At 44.5% G+C, this 14,077-nt stretch overlaps 1 protein-coding gene across 7 annotated transcripts in view; it reads left to right on the top strand.

The window, feature by feature from the left end:
* Window positions 1-14,077, top strand: part of Osbpl3 (oxysterol binding protein like 3) — a 166,777-nt gene that overhangs the window by 18,676 nt on the left and 134,024 nt on the right. For all 7 annotated transcript variants that reach the window (XM_029478525.1, XM_029478517.1, XM_029478526.1 and 4 more), the window contains exon 2: window positions 8,554-8,645. The gene's annotated coding sequence lies outside the window, so the exon portion shown is untranslated. The remainder of the gene's footprint in view (window positions 1-8,553; window positions 8,646-14,077) is intronic.

Below are 14,077 nucleotides of genomic sequence, written 5' to 3'. Positions count from 1 at the left end.
TCAGAACAATAAGATAACCCTGAGACAGGATGTGAACTAACTTTATTGAAGGGCTGTGAGGAAAAGGGCCTGGAGAGTAGATGAACGACTCCCCCTGGGGGTGAGTGTCTATGCTGGGTTGAGCTGTGCAGTCACAGCCCTTCAGCCTCATAAGACGTAGAACTCAAACTTTCGCCATAAGCATGGAGACCATACTCATGTTTGTGTGCCTTATTCACACTCTGCCAACACGCGCAGACAAAGATTGCTTCTAACTTTAGAAGGGTTAGGAGCAATAGAAAAGTTGTGGAGAGAGCACGGAAAGCCCTTGTCTGCCCTAACCAAGTTTTCCTTAGTAGTAACATCTTAATGTTATATGATCCATTTATCAAACCATCGAGCTGGTGCTGGCATAGTAATTCTGAACGTCCTTCTGCTGTCCTAGAGTCCCAACCAGCTTTTCCTATTATGCTAAATTATCCTTTTGGCTGAGACAGTTTCTCAGGTGTCTTTGTGTGTGTTGTGATGCTCGAACTGAAAACCTTAGGTTAATTAATTAATTATGAATTAAAAAATTTATCTTGTCTGTATGGGTGTTTGTCTGCACATATGTCTTTGCACCATGTGTGTAATGGATGCCTTCAAAGGTCAGGAAGAGGGCATTGAACCCTATGGGAGGGTGTTAAGTCTCCATGTGGGTATTGGGAATTGAACCTGGATCCTCTGGAAGGCCAGCCAGTGCTTAGATATGATTCTAGACCAGGAGTGGTTCAGTTACAAAAGTGCTTGCTGTTTAAACACGAGGACCTGTATTTGGACCCTAGATACTCATGTAAAAATTGTATGGAGTGATTCGTGCCTGTATTCCCGGAGCTTCTGAGAATTAGATCCCAGGGTTTCACTGGCCATCCAGCCCAGCAGAATCCATGAGCTCCATGCTCAGTGAGATACGCTATCTCAAAAATAACATGGAGAATAATTGAGGAAGGCATCTGCTATTGACCCCTGACCTTGGCAAAAGAGCAGGCAAATGTGTGTGTGGAGCACACAGAGATCAACTTATTTACAAAGAGGAGAAGTTTATCCTTGTACAATTTGGGAGGAGGGGATAGCCAGGATCCAGGTGCTGACATCCGGTGTGGCTTCTTACCGACCCCTCACACAGTGGTAGATTCCAGAGAATCTACTCTTGGAAATCCTTTAAAGATCCATTTGGAAGGGGCTATTTTTATGATGGAACCACTCCCAAAGCCCGACTTTCAAGCGTTGAGAGGGGCGTGGCGATGTGTTTTATAGAGTGGCTGCTACTGGGATTTGATGATGCTTTCGCATCTGAGGAAGAAGTGGCTTTCCATGATGCCCTGAGGAGGGCATGTGATGCCATGAACAGAGCTTGTGTTCCTGTTGCATCCTGAAGAAGTGGAGTCGTGTTTTACCTCCTAAAGGATAGAGGATCTAGCTAAGAGTCATGACTGTGTGAAAGATTTCTCTCTCCCTTCTTCCTATTTATTTATTTACCATTCATTCATTCCACTACTTAATACTTACTTATTATACATCCCTGTGAACACACAGGTGTTTATTTTCTACTTGAGGTTCTAGTCTGGGAGTACAGGGTGGGTGTACTGTCTGTCCGTTGTCCCGATTTCAGCCATGAGGAACCTCATCACCTGGCTCCCACTGCCTTTGACATAAGTCCATCATGTGACCTCATCATGTGATCTTCCTTACTGGTGTATTTCCTGGCACTACAAGGTGCTCCAGGTTCACCTTGTGCACTCTGTGTCATCTGGCTGTAAAGTTGGTCCTGGTTCATCAAGTCTGCTTTACCACCTGCCACCTGGATCATGACCCACCGTGACAACCACTGATCTGTTTGCCCCCATCCCATGTTAAAGAGAAAAGTGGACCTCTCAAAGAAGAGGCAGTTTAGCTAAGACCATTCTCATGTAGCTAGGACTTTATCTTTGACCCCTCCTACAACTGAGTATGAGCCGATGTCCCCACTGAGGACCAGGTTCAGCCAAGCACCGTCTCTTCCAGGTTGTTGTGTGAGATATTCAGATGTGAATTCCCCTGCATGTGCCCAGGGCAGGGTTGGCAGAGAAAGAGCTGCTGGTGCGTTCTCTGTGGAGGCAGCTGAGATAGATGTGTGCTGTCTGGCCTGAACAGGATTTTATAATGTGAACACGTTGCGATACTGAAGCACATGGAGCAGGCTTGCCTACATGACTGGCCTGGCTTCCCTGGGCAGGTGGGCCAAAGAAATGTTTTGGATTCTAGCGTATTCTTTTGAGCGCATCTCCTTTCCACCAAAGAGGGTGACTTCAGGAGAGATGTAAATGCGCACAGCAAACCCTTCTGACTTCATCCAGCGAACCTCAGAGAGCCACCAGCGCTGAATTGAGCAGATGCACATTCAGTGTTCTCAGACCTGAAGCAGCTTGGTATTAGGATCAGGCATAAATAACCATTATACCCGGGACACTTTCCTGTTTTAAATTTAAATTAAATTTCATGTGTATGTGTGTTTTGCCTTTAAGTGCCTGGCAGAGGCCAGGAGAAGGCTTCAGATCCCTTGGACCTTGGATCAAAGATGGTTGTGTGCTACCACGTGGGTGCTAGGAATTGAACCCTGATCCTCTGGGAGAGCAGTCCCTGTTCTTAACCTCTGAACCATCTCTCCAGCCCCCAACTTTTTTTTTTTTAGTGAGGAAATAATATAGCCACCCGGAAGCTCCTCAGATTCAGAGGCTAACACAAGGCAGGCCCATTTGATATTGATTTTCTTCATTTCAGAAGATTCTATTTATTTTATTTATATTTTTATTTTATTTATATTTATAATCAGGTGTGGGCTATCTGGCTGAAAAACTAATCCTTTAAAAGTTTTGAAAGAACGAGGAAGCAATAATGTCTGAGGCCATTTGTTTGCAAATGACAGACATCCATTTAGTGTCAGAACAATAAAAAAAAAGTGTTTGGTTTATGTTGCTAAGAAATTCTCAGTTGTAGCACTCAGGAAGCAGAGGCAGGCAGATCTCTGAGTCGACAGAGTGAGTTCCAGGAAGGCCAGGGCTGTACAGAGAAACCATGCAGGGTAAGATTGGCTTCAGAGCCCGAGCTCTGCTGTCCCGTTTGCTGCCACAGACTGTCTGTTTTCATCTGGGTTTGTCTCGGGCAGGCTTTGCCCTCTTAAGTGCCTCTTAGCACACGGGAGCAACGGTCGCATCCGTCGGTGTTGGTCGTCTGTTGATTTGTTGCCTGGGTCATGGGTCTAATCCAAATTGTTGGGACCAGGATTATCACGGAGGTTACTTGCCAGGCAAGGGTCATGTGTGTCCTATAGAACTAAGGAAAGACTGAGGCAGAAGTATCAGAATGGAGTGTTTGCAGGTCATTTGTGGTTGTGACAGATACTTGCTATTGACAGAAGGAATGTAACTTCAAGTCTTTCCTTCCATAACGTGTTTAGTGTAGATCACTAGGTTAGGAACGTACAGGAACCAAGAATTCTCAGTTCAGGATTTCATAACACTGTACAGTTTGGCAGTTTAAATATTTTGGTTTTCCTTGTTGTTTCTTCTTTCTGCAAATGTCACTGCCTCTTAGTGACAGAGACAAGGTGATACCAAGGACTGTAACTAAAGCTATAGCTACATCTTCTTTCTGGGGTGACACCCACTTGGGGATGCCTCCACACAGAGCCAGTTTGGTCCATTGACCAATGGGTGTTGGAAGGAGTCGGTCCGTTGACCAATGGGAGTTGGAAGGAGGAGTCCAAGGCTTACTGTCTTCTAGTACAGTAGGAAGTGGAGGGCTACCTCCTCCTGGTGGTTGCCAGGATGCTCGAGTTTTGTTCATTTCTCCCCTCCTGAGTCCTGTGGGAATCCAATTCAGAAAGAATTAACACCTAGTTAGAAGAGATAAGCCTTTGGGTCTGTTCATGGCCTCAGAGCGCCCATTATTTCTATATTTCCTAGCTAAGTATGAACAATCTTAAAAAAAAAATTCTGTCCTCACTACCATTGTATTGATTTTGTGTTGTCCCAATTCTCTGCTTATTTTAAGCCCTGCTGGCCTGGTTCATAGCATCATGTCTTCTTGTTTTGTTTTTTGTTTTTTTCCTTTTTTAATCTTCAAAATAATTGTGTCTGGGCTGTGGTCAAGATTCACAAAACCCCCTTTGATTAAATTTCTCATTCATTTATGCGGCTCCCATGCCTTTATATTTTGAGACTATTTTTAGAACCCTAATGAGGTGGAAGGATTTGTGTTTCATTTCCCTTAGCTTCCCTCTGTTCAGACACCTGCGCTTGCCAATGATTATCACTGCCTCGGGCACATTCTTTCTTTCTCTGTTGCATGGCGCTTTAAAATAATATTGGGGAAAGCTAGGTGTGGAGGCATATATCTGCAGTGGAAAAAAATAGTTGTTTTTTCTTGGTAGTTCAACAAAAGATGTTTCTAAAGAGTGAAAGCTAGTTTAGTAACATTTTAAGGCTGGTATTTTCTTCTCATCTTTTTTCTACCACCATTACTTAGTAGCCCATCTCCTTTGGTCATTTTGTTTCTTTGTTTCTTTTGTTTCTTTTTTCTTTTTCTTTTTTCTTTTTGGTATTTCAAGACAGGGTTTCCTGTGTTGTCTTGGCTTTCCTGGAACTTTCGCTGTAGTCCAACCAGGCTGGCCTCGAACTCACAGAGATCTATCAGCCTCTGCCTCCCAAGTGCTGGGATTAAAGGTATGTGTCACAACTGCCTGGCTGGTCATCTTGTTTCTTAATAAAAAAATTGAGTGCCATTTGTGACTCTTGCTGTTTTTCAAAAGTTAGAAAAAAGTCACTTTGTGTGACATCTCTTGACAATGGTAGTCTCTTGGTCATAGTAGTATAAGTCAATTCATTTTTGCAGGTGGGTGACAGTCACCACAGCATTTTAAAAACATCTATTCATGAAAGTCATTTCAAAGAGAACATATTCTCTTTGCTAGAGAGTTAGCCTAGTTCCCGTTATTTAGGTAAAATTTTCATTGACTGGAACATCCATGCAGAAAAGTATGAAAAACCTGCTATCTGGCTCGTTGAGCTTTCACAAGCTGGATGCATCTCTGTGACCAGTTTTCCAGATTGAGAAGCAGAACATGATTAACATTTCAGAAGCTCCACTCTCTGGTCAGCCTTGCTTGGTCTTGCACCAGGGATGTAAACTGGATGCGCTGTGGGCTCACTCTGTGCCTCGGTATGTCTCTTTCTGTGTGTTTTGGTGTGTGTCTCCGTGTGTGTTTCGGTATGCCATTGCCATTTGTTCAGTCTGCATGCTGTTAGAATTCTGTTGTCTGCTGCTATGACAGTGTGCCCATTCTACGACTGACAAGTGTAGGGTTTCCCCCTGGGGTGCCACTGCTGATTCGTGTGGCTGTGAGTATTCCTGGACCTTGCTTTGGTGACTATACAAGTACATACCTAGTGATAGAGTTGTTAGCCACAGGTTCAAGTATGTTCCTCTAAACAGGGTCGACTGGTGGCTGGGCTGGCGTACATATCCTCCAGTAGCACAGAGTGTTTCTGTGGCTCAGCGAGGGTGATTGTTAATGCCTGTCCAGTTTCTTTTCAGCCAGCCTAGCCATGGTTTAACCATGTCTTGTTAAGTTTCAAGACCTTGCTTTAGTAAAGAAGTTGGTGATCTTTTTGTAGAATTACTGTGCCTTAGTACAGTGGTTTAGGAGATATTTTGATCTCAGTTACACCTTTTAGTCATTTAAGTCCCAGCCAATGTGAGGACAGTGACTCAGGTAAGATTTGTCAGGACCATGGGTCCCTAGAGCTCCATCTGACTTTTCTCATCACTAGATTTGTAGTGTTGTTTGGGACATGTGAGAACACATATTCATGAGGGATGGAGAGATGGCTCAGTAGTTCAGGGCATTTATTGTTCTTCCAGAGGATCTGAGATCAGTACCCAGCACCCATGTCACATAGTTCACAAATGCCTGTTAACTCCAGCTCCAGGGATCTGACACCCCCTTGGCTTTCTCATCCACCCACAAACATGTGTACACATGTGGCATGTATATATATACACACACACATGTGGCATGTATACACAATAAAACAAATATTTTAAAAAAGAATATGTATACAGTTATGAACTCATTCTTTTCACCAGTCTGCCATCTCACACTGGAGTGAGGATCCTGGACACAGTGGAGGATGCTTCAGGAAACAGCCTTGATCTCCAGGGAGCTTAGACGAGGATACTGGTGATGCTGTCATGGAGCTCTGGAGACTGCCCTGGGGTCCAGAGGGAGGGGAGGAGACAACAGGGTTGCATAACCACCTGACATGCCTGCCCATCTGATTCCGAGGCACTTTTGTAAATGGAAGTGGGAGAGAAGGCGCTTTCCCAGAAGTCTCATCCACTCAGTATGGCTACTGGGTGTAGGGGGATCTAGAGGAAGAAGGTGGCAGAGTATGGTATGAATTTCCTTGAAAAGACATGCCTATTTGATTTGCTATTGTTGTATGTGTGGTATGTTTATTTGTTGTATGTGTGGTGTATGTGTGGAGTCTGTTCTCTTCCCACCTGTATGTGACGAACCTGTGATGACCTCAGACCATTAGGCTTGTGTGGCGAGTGTGTTACTTGCTGAGGCATCTCACCAGACTATTTTTCTCATGTATACATATGTGTGGTATTGTGTGTTCGTGTGTGTGTGTGTGTGTGTGTGTGTGTGTGTGTGGGTTGTATTCTTCAACCACCCTCCCCTTATACAGTGAACCCAGAGCTCACTGGCGTGTCTATTCTAACTGACCAATGTGCCGTGCTGCTCTCCTGGCTTTACTTCTGAGGTTGCAAATGGCCTCCATGCCTGGCTGGCATCTGTGACAGTGTGTAGGATTCGAACTCAGATCCTCACACTTGCTTTCCTCACACTTGCTTGGCAAGCGCTTTACTGAGCCATCTTAGTATCCCTGAGAAACTAATTAAAATTTTTTTGAGATTATCACATAATTACATCATTTCTCCCCTCTCTTTCCTCCATCCAAATCGTCCCCTATACTCTTTCTTACTCCTTTTCAAATTCTCATTCTCCTTTTTCATTAGTTGTTGTTATGTACATAAATACAACCTGCTCGGTCTATATAATTAAAACACTAGAACTTTTTTTTTTAAATCTTATAAGAAGAAGCAGTTAAGATACAGAGACACAACTTTCTGCTCTCCCGTTGGCGGAGAGTTGGCCTTCATTCCATTACGGATAAATGTATGGAGCCGTAACCTACATAGGGCTGGCAGTGAGTGGCTCATGTGCTTCAAGCCTCTCTGGAGGGTAATCTGGAAATATTTTTCTAAGTTGAAGATGTGCATCCTTTCCATGCAGCTGGTCTGCCTGGGCAAATGCACCTCCCACCTGAGCGTAACCTCCGCCGAGGCTGTGATCGTAGAGACTGCACATAGCTGGGTGTGAGAGGGTGGTAAGGAAACAGTGGTCTGTTCCTTTAATGGCTTCCCATAGAGCTCATAAAGGCTTGAGACAGTTTCCTGTCTCATGCATATCTCTGTGGTTCAGTCCTAAAGATGTGGATAACAGCACGTTGTGTGGTACATTTGTTTAGAAATTAGGGGAAATGTATGCACTTTTTTTAATCCACGAGAATATAGAGATGAGCTGGGCGGTGGTGGCGCACACCTTTAATCCCAGCACTTGGGAGGCGGAGGCAGGTGGATTTCTGAGTTTGAGGCCAGCCTGGTCTACAAAGTGAGTTCCAGGACAGCCAGGGCTATACAGAGAAACCCTGTTCTAGAAAAACGAAAAAAAAAATAGAGATGGCATAGGTTATGTTAATTTCTTCCTAAGAGGAGAGCTGTGGCTGGAGGACCAGAGTGTCCAGTTTTAAAACATATAACTGAACCATACCCTTCCTTGCAAAGAAGGAATGAGATTGCAGTTGCCTTTGAGTGACAGGCAGACCATCAAACGGGTAGCATTTACAAAATCCGCTAGAGCACGTTCTGTCTCTTGATTGTTCCACAGTAATCAGAGGAAGCCACAATTTTTGCTGCTTTTCAGATAAGGAAACTCTGATCCATTAAAAAACAACAACAACAATTTGCATGAAATCTTTCAGTGGCTGATACTCTAATTGAGAACATGAAGTGGATTGTTCAAGTAATAACTTCATCTAGCAAGTACAAATTAAAGCACCAAGGACAAAACCCTGAAGCACTCTTTAGGTGAAATGAACTGAGAGCGAATGGTAGTAAGGCCTGGAGGTTTGTTAACTAATGCTGTGCTCTGGATCGATGTCTGCTCTCCTTGTTGTCGCCTCGGCTCCCTCTCAGCTCATCAACCTCCATCAGGGCCGAGTTTCACACTTATTAGCACTGAACAGCAGACTTGGAATTCATTAAGTGGTGGTTGAAGGCGTGATGAGCTCTTGCTTAATGCAACATGTGGATTGGGACAAGGAGTCTGTTAAGAGCTGTCATCTTCTTCACTGCTGGGGAAGGGTTTCTTTCCTAGAGCTCAGGGTGCTCTAGTGATGGCTCTTGTTTTCCACTTTTCTTTGTCAGGTCTGCCCTGTGTCAGCGAAGACCACGAGAAAAGAGTCATGCAACATTGATCATACTGCCTGCCTTCTTTCAGAAGCACTGAACTTATTCAGGTATAGTCACTGGAATTTTCTAGAATGCTTTAATGGCAGTTCTACTGATTTGGTATTTGCCCTCAACAGCGCTGGCTAAAGCAGATAGAATGTAACTTATTCCAGTTATGCTAACGAGCAGCCAGAACTGTGTGTGGGGAGGGGAGGCACTCAGGAGCTTACCAAGACTTTCACTGGCGGAACAGATCACAAACCAGGTACTGAAGATGCACCTGAACAAGGGATTTCAGCCAATAAGAGGGACACCAGGAGGAGAAAGTGATACTTGAAGGCTGGAAGACGGAAGAGTCAGACAGCTAGGTGTTCCCTATAAAGAAACAAAATAGTCTATCTTCAGTGAAGAATACAGTTATATTCCTATACGGCAACTCTGTAAGTAGTTTAAGACAGATAGATGCTAAGTCAGAAAATGCAAGGAAAGTTCACATTGCAGGGACGGGCAAAGTATCCGAACAGTTTAGGTCTAAGGAGAGACTTGCTTTATTACATGACCACTTGTTTACAGGGTGGGGGTGGGGGTGGGGGCGTGTTGCTTGTCAGTGCCTTCCTGCTGGCTTTGTGGTTGTGAGGTGTGAACAAGTCGATGCTGCAGTTTTATCCTTCAGTTTTCATGTCTACATCCGATGAGCAGGTGGGGAATAAAACCAGGGTGGAGAAGAACGGTGGAGGATTTTAGTGTAAAACTTAGCTATATTCTAGTCTGACTGGCCTGATTGCTTAGTGAGCAAAACAAGTTTGTCTGCTCTATGTGGCCCTGGAAAGAACAGAAAAGGATTGGTTAGCTGGGGGTGTGGCAGGGCCAGTGATCAGCCTGGGGCAGGCTTGGCAGTGCTTCTCTCACTCAGAGAGGTTTTACTGAAGCCTTCAGACCCAGTGCCCAGCACTACAAAGCAGGTACCCGAGTGACTGTGGGACTCACCCAGATGTTGATTTCACATCCAGATGTTGGCTGGGGTTTACCCTTATTCTGCGGGGAATCAGAAAGTGTTTTACATGGAGGCTGCTCCTGGTCTTGATAGAAATGGACCTCTTAGTGTTCTGGAATGTGAAGTGGGAATTACACTCTGATAGTCTGCAGATGGTGAAACCGGTTGGTAAGTTGGAGGCAGTTGGGAAACAGCCTGGCATCATAGCTACACGTGCAGGATTTTCTTTGTAGGGTCAAGAACTAGTTTGAATGAAACAGCACAGCAGTGGATCTGCTAAATGATTGTGGCTCATTGCAGTTGGCTGTTTAAAGGAGGACGTCCATTCTGTAGATGCTGATCATATAGCTGTGAGTTCAGTACCTTGTAGCTCCTGAAAATGTAACAGGAGTATGTGATCTTCACATTATAAACAAATTAGTTAAGTGTGTCAGGTCTAATGCATTCTATGGAGGATGTTAAGAAGAGCCCAGAAACCTGGGAATATATAGGGACCAGGAGTTGACAGTCCATTCGGTTTTACTTAGGATGGTCAAAAGCCTCTCTACTAAGCATCATTTAAGCAGAGATCTCAAGCAACCAATCCCAGGTCTCGGAAATGTCTCATTATCCTGTAGAGGAAATAAAAGTTCAGAGGCCCCAAGGCCACTCTCCAGAGGGTTGTGTTCTAGCCCCAAAGCAGGGAGAGTGTCCAGAAGAGAAACTACAACTGTCTTGCTGACGAACACTGTGTCCCAGTACCGCATCCCAGGACAAGAGTCCTCAGATGACACAGGAAGGGACGTGCTCACTCTGATTGTGGGAAATTTCTAGGTTTTTGCTTCATTGGTGATGACCATCAGCTGGTGAATTTGCTGCTGTCTTTAAGAATATTTTTTGCACAAAGGAGTTATAACAACTTATTACAATATTCTACTTAAAAATAACTTATTGGAAGCCTCCTATATACTGTTAAATGCTGGCAGTGTATGCACGGTCCACACCACCTGGCTTCTCATAAGGCTTTTTGTGTGTGAGACACATTGTAGAACTTTAGGTCATATTTTCTTACCCGTTGCTGGCCATACCCTCCTTTCTGTCCTCATCGCATCCCTTACCACCATAGCACGCACCCCCACTCTGTGGGAGGCCCTTTAGCAGAGTTCAGGTGGTGCTGCTTACGTTCTTGCCAGAGACTCTAAAGAGCATCTTCTACTCTTATAAGTCTTACTTTTTAAATTATTAATTTAGCGACAGACTCTCACGTTTTGCTCTGCTAGCTTGGAACTTTCTATGTAGACCAGGCTGGTCTTGAACTCTCAAGGGCTGGAAGTATTGGGGTTTCTTGCCTGACTCTGCCTTTGCAATGTAGAGAAACATTCTTTGGTCATTATGTTCCTGCTAAAGTCTTCCAGTCATGAGATACAGAATGACATTTTTTTCTCCTTTTTTATGTGCACGTGTGTTTTGCTACATGTATGTTTATGCATGTGTGGTTTGCTTACATGTATGTCTATACACCATATGTGTGCCTGGTTGCCTGCAAAGGCCAGAAGATGGTGTCAGATCTCTTGGAACTGGAGTTGCAGGTGGTTGGGAGGTGCCATGTGGATGCTAGGAATCAAATCCAGGTCCCCTGCATCTCTTACAGCTCCTTCTTGCTGTATCATAGCATCACAGAGAGCTGCACATAGCAAGTCAGGGCAAGCATAGTAGGTCTGTTCTCTCTTCTTTTTATGCCAGTCATTAGTAATAACCCTCACTATCTCCTCAAACCCCGGGTTAGCTTGCAGTAGCCGACCTTTAAAAAGCAGAAACATGAATTTCTAGATTGTTACACCTTCTGAGTCTTAGCCCTTGGCTCTTTGTACTGTACTATCAGGTAGACTTTAAGGCATTGAGTCTCAGCCTTCCTAGTGCTGTGATTCTTTAAGACAGTTCTTCATGGAGTTTTTTTGTTTTGTTTTTGTTTTTGGGTTTTTTTTTTCCAAGACAGGGTTTCTCTGTATAGCCTTGGCTGTCCTGGAACTCACTCTGTAGACCAGGCTGGCCTCGAACTCAGAAATCTGCCTGTCTCTGCCTCCCAAGCGCTGGGATTAAAGGTGTGTGCCACCACTGCCCAGCTCCCTTATGTTTTAATCCTCAATCATAACATTATTTTTGTTGCTACTTCATGATCTGTGTTTGCCGATGATCTTAGGGGGCCCCTGTGAAAGGGTTGAAACTCACAGGTCGAGAACCGGTCACTCTCCCTGTGTTGGTTGCTGTATCAGTTACTTTTCTGCTGCTATGATAAAACACCATGACCAAAGAAACTTAAAGAAAGGTTGAGTTTGGGCGCATGGTTCCATAGAGATGAGTGTTCATCTTGGCCAGGAAGCATGGCAGCCAGCAGCAGCAGCAGGTATAGGCAGGAGCAGGGGGCTGAGAAAGCACATCTTTTACAACAAGCACAAAGCAGAGAGAGCACACTGTCCCCTGATGTGCCTCTGCAGCTTCTGGACTTCTCCAGATAGTTCCACCAGCTGGGGACAAAGTGCTCAAAAGCCTGAATCTTTGGGGGACGTTCTTTCAAATAACCACAGTTCTTTTCTCATTACTGAGACAAAATACACGCAGTAGCAACTTAAGGGAGGATGGGTTTACTCATGGTTTTGGGGGATTTATCATGGAGTAGGAGGCATGGTGGTGGGAGTCTCCCCTGGTGGCTTGCTCATGTCTGTCTAACCAAGAATCACAGAGCTCTAGCCTGGAGTCAGAGGCAGGCATAACCTTCCAAATCTTTTACCCAAACCCCTTAGCATCTTACACTACTATATCCCAGAGGATCCATGACTTCCTAAAATAGTAAGACCAACTGCTCAAACTCTGACCTTATTGGGGCACATTTCATCCTCAAACCATAACACACCCTCTCTCGTTGGTTTGTTTGTTTGTGCTACAAGAGTGACTGGCCAACAGTACTGACTTCATATACTTGGAGCGGAGAGAGCACTTGCTTATCTAAATACTTTCTTTGCAGCCGATATGCCCAGGCTAAGTGTGTTACTCTAGTGGGTGTTTATGTGCATTCAAGGCATGTAACTGGCTCTTAGCATATTAGTAGCTATAAAGCCTCCATCTCCATCGTTCTGCAGGTGGTTTAGAGCTGTTTTGGTTTGATGACTTACCGTGGGATTTGATATCCTTATGGAGAAAGGATTAAAAGATAACTTTCTTTTGATGGAGGGAATGATAATTTCAAGTCTAAAGATACTTTAATTTGAGTAATAATAATAACAGTGATAAACCTGAGTGTTTGGGTAGACAGATGGCTCAGCAGAGCAGCATGTGGGGAATGTGTGTCACCTGAGTCACTGAGCACTTGAACAATTGTTAATTTGTTTCCCATGAAATCTGTAGTTTTTTGGATAAAGTGGAGTGGGATAAATGCCGTGAAAGTGAAGAGATGCGTTTTATGGACAGAAACTTCATGCAGCTGCCTGAGACTCCATTCCCACACCTCTTCTCGGAGAGTGCTCAGCACCTGCGGAACCCCCCTCCCCTACCCCCACCCCCTGGCAGTTCTTCTCTCTTGGCTCTCACATTGATTGGCATGAAGAGTATCTCCTTTGTGAGCTGTCTTGTCTCCAGCCTGGATGCATGTGCTATGCCCTAGGTCATGCCATAGGACATTTAAAGCAGTGTCAGGTGACACTGGCTGTTTTTAAATGGAGTCTTATTGTCTTGGTCTAGAGTGACTTGGTGTTTCCTTTCGTTCATCCACTCCATCTGTCTTTGTGTTTGTTCATATAACATTTATTGAGTATCTGCATTGTGTTAGGGCCTGAAATAGTCTGTGACTATACATCTTCTGCTTCCCCTTTAAAGGGAACTCCGGGAAGCAGTGATGTTGCTGAGGGGAGGAGCAAGTAGTTAGCATATGCAAGCCCCCCTGTCCCCCTCAGTCCCTAGCACCCTTTTTTTTTTTTGGTTTTTCGAGACAGGGTTTCTCTGTGTAGCCCTGGCTTTCCTGGAACTCACTCTGTAGACCAGGCTGGCCTCGAACTCAGAAATCCACCTGCCTCTGCCTCCTAGCACCCTTTTTTATCCAGTGGCTCTGAACTGCTCTTTGTCTCCTAATGTGCTTAATTCTCTTGTTATTTTCTTCTGAGAATCTATTTGGTTTTTGTATGGAGAGGCATAACCAGCACTTGCTTAGTAAGTGTCTATTTAAAAGGAATAATAGATGTCTTGGCTGTCATTCAGCGGACACTCAGTTCTTTAATAGAAGGCATTTAAGCTCAACTTCAGAGCAGCCTTTCCTGCAGAGACGGAACTAAGAACCTGCTGGCATTATTTTCCTATAAAGTCAGAGGAAGAGTCATTCAGTTTGGAAAGACAGGCACTAACTCTTCAGGCAAGCTGACAATGGCTGCATCTCAGGAATGCAGTCACAGACGGTTGTCTGAGCCACTGGAGTGCTGAAGGGAAGTAGTCTAAGAGTATGATGTCTAGAAAGGCCAGAGCATTGAGGGGAGGTTGGAG

This window comes from Mus caroli, chromosome 6 (genome assembly GCF_900094665.2).
Source record: "Mus caroli chromosome 6, CAROLI_EIJ_v1.1, whole genome shotgun sequence".
NCBI classification, from domain to species: Eukaryota; Metazoa; Chordata; class Mammalia; order Rodentia; family Muridae; genus Mus; species Mus caroli.
This window is presented reverse-complemented; position numbering and strand designations above follow the sequence as displayed.